Here is a 6016-nt window from a genome sequence, read left to right as displayed (position 1 = left end):
CCTAGTCCAAAGCCACCATCTTGTCAAAACTTCTGGAATAGCTTCTTTACTTGTCTCTTAACTATCATTTTTATCCCTTTGGAACTGATTCTCCACTCAGCATCCAGAATTATCCTATTAAAAAGTAAGTCACATCATATGCCTGCCTAAAACACCCCAATAGCGTTTGATTTCTTAGAATAAAATCCAGACTCCGTATCATGGTCTTCAAGGTGTTACACGAGCTGGCCCTTGCCTACTTCTCCACCTCATCTCCTACCACTCCTTCTCTTATTCCTTCCACTCTAACCAGCTGACCACCTTGATGTTCCTCAGACATGCTAAACTCATACCCGAAGCCTTCTCATTTGGCTTTTATTTTCCTCGTGGAAGAAAATGCATTGATCAATGAACACAGGTATCTGGTTTATCTGCTATAGTTCTCATCTTATATCAAAAAATTGGCTTTCTGATGTATACATCCATCTCTCATGAGTCTGGTTGTGCGAATCTTCTCCCAGAGCCAAGATTAAATTTCTCAGCCCATGGAGCTAAGAGATAGATTCATGACACCCAGTCCCTTTCTGTCCCACTGAAGTTCTACTGTCCCAAATGGCCTTGCCTAAGCAGCCAGCTGCCCTTCCTCAGCAGACACACTGCCTTCTCACCATACACCTCTTCAAACTTGCCATGATGTGCAAATGTTTTGCCTTGAAGTGTTCTTTTAAAAATGATAGCGCTGAAATTGATAGCAACAATGGTATTCAAAGTGGATGAGTGAGTTGATCCACTGAGGTGTGAAAACAATTAAAATTCTATTTTTATTTTTAATCTGAAATATTAGAATTTTTATTCATTTATTTATTCTGTGGCCGTGCCTTGCAGCTTGCGGGATCTTCGTTCCCCTACCAGGGATTGAACCCAGGCCCTCAGCAGTGAAAGTGCAGAGTCCTAACCATTGGGCTGCCAGGGAATTCCCTAGAATTTTTTACTATGCTTTACCTTTACTATATTTAGTAAATATATACTAATATAAGAATTTTACTTTAACACTAGAACACACAGTCAGTCAGATAGCCATCATCTGTCTCTTAAGAGATATGAGGTACCCTGGGGGAGGGGTGGGAGTGCCTTCCTGAGGAGCGGTTGACAGTGACACTAGCCCTCCTTCATTCACTTTCTGTGCTCGTGATTTACTGTAATTTGCTTGGTTAAGTGGATTTCCAGAGAACTAACTAATTCTCACAAAGAAGATTTCTGCCAAGAACTGGACTGAAGCTCTTACTAAAATTGCAAGCACAAGAAAAGAAAAAAGAAAGGGACAGAGCTGACATTTCTGACTTCTGGGACAAACTCTTCATCACCTACCTAATGATATAAAAATAATGATGATCTAATATGATTTGACAAGGTTAGCTAGAAAATGGAAATTTATAGGCGGACTATTTGAAATATGGATTTTTATCCACTATTATTTATAATTAACTTTGCCCCTCTTGTATGTTTTGCATTGATATGACAGTTAAATAGTTATTTTTAAAATTTCTATTTTATGGATATTATATCATATATATAGTTTTATATATATTGTTATATATATAGAATATGTGCTCAAAAAATTTAATGATACAACCAAAAACTTTAAGTCCACTGGATTAAAAGATGGCATTTAGAAGAAATCTGACCTCATTATCTTTATTATCAAGTAATTGAATGCTAGTACTATTATTTCATAGTGTCCTTATAGATATGATAGAGATTGTACTTGAAAGCGAGCTATTAATAACCAGTTATATGTAGACCAGGAGGGCTTTACAATTTGAGACATTTGGGAAGCAACACCCAGTGATGACCCTAGAATCAGATTGCTTAATCTCTGCTTCAGTCATCGCTAACTACAGCCTGGGGCAAGTTAGTTAACCTACTGCACATCTGTTTCCTCAACTGTAAAATGAGGATGTATTAGTAATTTCTGCATAGGGCCACTTTCAGGATTGAATGAACTAATATACGTAAGAGTTTAGACTGGCATTTAATAAGCACTCAGTGATTGTTAACTAATATTAACCAGGCTTTGGTTAAATTTGTTCTTTTTTTCCTAAGTGTGCTTTGCTTTCTTAAAAAAGTTTTAAAACTTTTCTTAATTTTAAAATTAAAAAAATTTTTTATTGAAGTATAGTTGATTTACAATGTTGTGTTAGTTTCAGGTGTTCAGCAAAGTGATTCAGTTATACATACATATATATCTATTCCTTTTCAGATTCTTTTCCCTTATAGGTTATTACAAAATATTGAGTATAGTTCTCTGTGCTATACAGTGGCTCCTTGTTGGTTGTCTATTTTGGTTAAATTTGAAAAGACAAAACCCCTTGTTACCTACTGCCTTTTGTTGGCCAACAGGGGTCAGTACATGGCAACCAACATGGGGAAGCTAAATAAAATGCTTCACTGGGGTAAGAAAAGATTTTCTGTGTCTGAGGAAACATCAATGTTTAACTTCAGAAAATTTTCACAGAATAGTGTTGAGAAAAATCAGTCACCATAAAATTAAGCAATTAGTGAGAAGTATAGGAAGAGAAAAGAAGTAAAATACCTTAAAAAATAATTAATTAAATAATAAATACATTTTAAATGTTGAAAGCAGTTTAAAACACAGAAGGATGTTTTAAATGGTAGTGCTCCGAAGCAGAGACCTTGGGAATTCATGGTGCAATAGAGGCGTATCTTGTCAAGGAAGGCAACTTGCTTACTGAAATGACCAAATATGTACGTCAAGTTCTGCCTTAATGTTTGGGGGGCAGGAGAAGGTATGAACCTTCCTATTTGCAGATTATATAACAACAAAGTTATTATTGAATGCTCAGTATGTCAAGTGCTTTACATATATCACCATTTTTCTTTTTTGAATTTTTAACATGAAAATATTCAAATATATAGAAAAGAATAATAAAACAAGCGTCCATATATGCACTCAGTTTAACATTTAACACTTTTCCATATTTTAATTTTTCTGAATTATTTAAAAATATAGGGACTTCCCTGGTGGCACGGTGGTTAAGACTCTGCCTGCTAGTGCAGGGGACACGGGTTCGAGCCCTGGTCTGGGAAGATCCCACGTGCCATGGAGCAACTGACCCCGTGCGCCACAACTACTGAGCCTGTGCCCTAGAGCCCACGCTCTGCAACAAGAGAGGCCACCGCAGTGAGAAGCCCACACACTGCAACGAAGACCCAACGCAGCCAAAAATAAATAAATAAAAATAAAATTAATTAAAAAAATATATAGATAGCAAACATTTTACCCCTAAATACACAAATATGTGTATCTCAAAGGAGATATTTTTCTACATAAGCACAATGCCATTATCATACCTAATAAAAAAACAACTAATATCATCTAATGTTTTAGTCTGTATTCAGATTCTCCAATTGCTCACAAAATATCTTTTATATCTGGTTTATTAAATCAGAACCGAGGACAAGCCATTGTATTTGGTTATGACGTTTCTTAGTTTTCTTTTAATCTAAAACAGCCCTCCCTCGGTACTGCTTTATTTCTCTTCTTTTTTCTTTCTTTTCTTTCTTTTTTTTTTTATGGCACTGAGTTAATTTAAGAAATTGAGCCATTTGTTCTACAGGATGTCTCACCATTTGTTCTGGATTTTTCTGATTGTCTACTTCTACCCTTGTAGTTCCTGCTTGATTATACTGAGGTTAAAGATTTTTGGAAACAATACTTCTCAAATGATGCTGGTGCTTCATATTGTATCACATCAGGAGGCACATAATGTCAGGTTGGTCCATTTTACTGATGATAAGCTCGATCTAGGTTAAGGTGGGAAGGGGCCAGATTTCTCCATTGTCATTATGGATTTCCCTGATTACTGGCACGTGTGAATATCTATGTGAATATCCTGTTCCCTATCGCACTTTCACCAATTGGTCTCATTGATGATCCTGGCATGAATCAATTATTCCACTAGGGACTGCAAAATGGTGAATTTCTAATTCTATCCTTCATTTTACATTATTTAGCTGGCATGTTTTTGTAAAGAGAACTGTTTCCTCATCAACTGGGGCCATTTAGTTACCCTGAAATACAGCTGCAACTAGAAAAGCAGGATAAATGGTAATTTTCTTAAATTACCACTTTTCAGAGTAAAGAGTTGGTGTAATAGTCACTGCCAGTAGTATGGCAAAGAAAGTTTCTTAAAACTGTTGTTTTTTTAGATTTGCTTTACACTTTAGTGGAAATGAATTTTATGTTTGACATTTTAAATAAATTGCGGTTATTAATTTGATGCTCAAATTGTTCTAACTTTGGCCAGTGGGCATTCCTTCAAGCTAGCTTCTGTGTTTTCAAAGGACCTCGTTTTTAAATACCTCCTGATTTTCTGTCATATGATGTTCTAGGTGCTCCTATTATTTCTCAGCTCTTGACCCAACTGACATCAGCCATTTCTCCAAGGAGCCCTGGTACCTTTTAGTGGAAAAGTGGTATATAGAGATCAAAATCTGGGTGCCAAGGATAGTCATTGCTTCTAGGCCCTGAGTTCATATTAATATTTTCATTTCAAAGTTAACAATATAGAGTTTTTATGTCATTTTTATTATACAATACTTCTATATCTTTACACTGGAGCTTCTGCACCTAATAACATTAACAAAGTTACTTTTAATACTTACACCAACCGTAGGAGATAGATGATCATAACTTATGCAATTGTGATCATAACATGTTATAATCTCTATTTTAAAGGAGGAACCAGATCATTACAGCTCTATTCACAATAGCCAGGACATGGAAGCAACCTAAGTGTCCATCGACAGACGAATCGATAAAGAAGATGTGGCACATACATACAATGAACTATTACTCAGCCATAACAAGAAACGAAATTGAGTTACTTGTAGTGAGGTGGATGGACCTGGAGACTGTCATACAGAGTGAAGTAAGTCAGAAAGAGAAAAACAAATACCGTATGCTAACACATATATATGGAATCCAAAAAAAAAAAAAAAAAAGGTCTTAAGAACCTAGGGGCAGGACCGGAATAAAGACACAGACGTAGAGAATGGACTTGAGGACACGGGGAGTGGGAAGGGTAAGCTGGGACGAAGTGAGTGAGTGGCATGGACATATATACACTACCAAATGTAAAATAGATAGCTCTTGGGAAGCAGCCGCATGGCACAGGGAGATCAGCTGGGTGCTTTGTGACCACCTAGAGGGGTGGGATAGGGAGGGTGGGAGGGAGGAAGATGCAAGAGGGAGGCGATATGGGGATATATGTACACGTATAGCTGATTCACTTTGTTATACAGCAGCAACTAACACAACGTTGTAAAGCAATTATACTCCAACAAAGATGTTTAAAAAGAAAAAAAAAAAAAGGAGGAACCGGAGACGAGAAGTGCAGGAGGTTAGGCTTCCAAGTAAACAGCAAGCGTCGTGATTTGAACGCTGCACGCTACTTCCACCAGGGAAGGGAGCCCCTGACACTCAGAGGAGCTTTTCCAGGAAGCCAAGGGTCCTTAGAAAAGGTATCAGGGAGGTGATCAGGACTGGGGGTGCGGGTACCAGCTTGTCGGGGTGAACAGACGTCCCAACTCCAAACGCAGAGAGCGGGACAGGGGCAAGCTGCCGGCTGATGGACCGTGGGGGGCATGGCCAGAGCTGCTGTTTCACCTTAAATGGACCAAAAATTCCCTGAAGAGCACACAAAGCCAGTGAACCACGCAGGAGCCACCCAGAGGTAAAAAACATCTGGCCGGGACCGGCGAGCTACTACCTACAAATGGGGGCCCTGACCCGCCCCCGCGTAGAGGGAGCCAATCAGAGGGAGCCTTGAACACGGGGGCGGGACAACAGAGGAGCGGGTCCAATGTGGAATCAGCCCCGGGTCGCCTCAGGGCAGAGTATTGCAAAGTCCAAGCAGCGAGTGGAGAGGAGGCGGTGGGCTGGCCAATCAGAGGGAGCAACTCACAGCGTTGGATACTGGCAGCCAGTCAGAAGAGTGCTCGCAGGTGACTCGCC

The sequence above is a fragment of the Balaenoptera physalus genome (assembly GCF_965194825.1).
Source record: "Balaenoptera physalus genome assembly, chromosome: 8".
In the NCBI taxonomy this organism is placed as follows: Eukaryota; Metazoa; Chordata; class Mammalia; order Artiodactyla; family Balaenopteridae; genus Balaenoptera; species Balaenoptera physalus.
The sequence above is the reverse complement of the archived record's forward strand: the minus strand, read 5'-3'. Positions refer to the sequence as shown.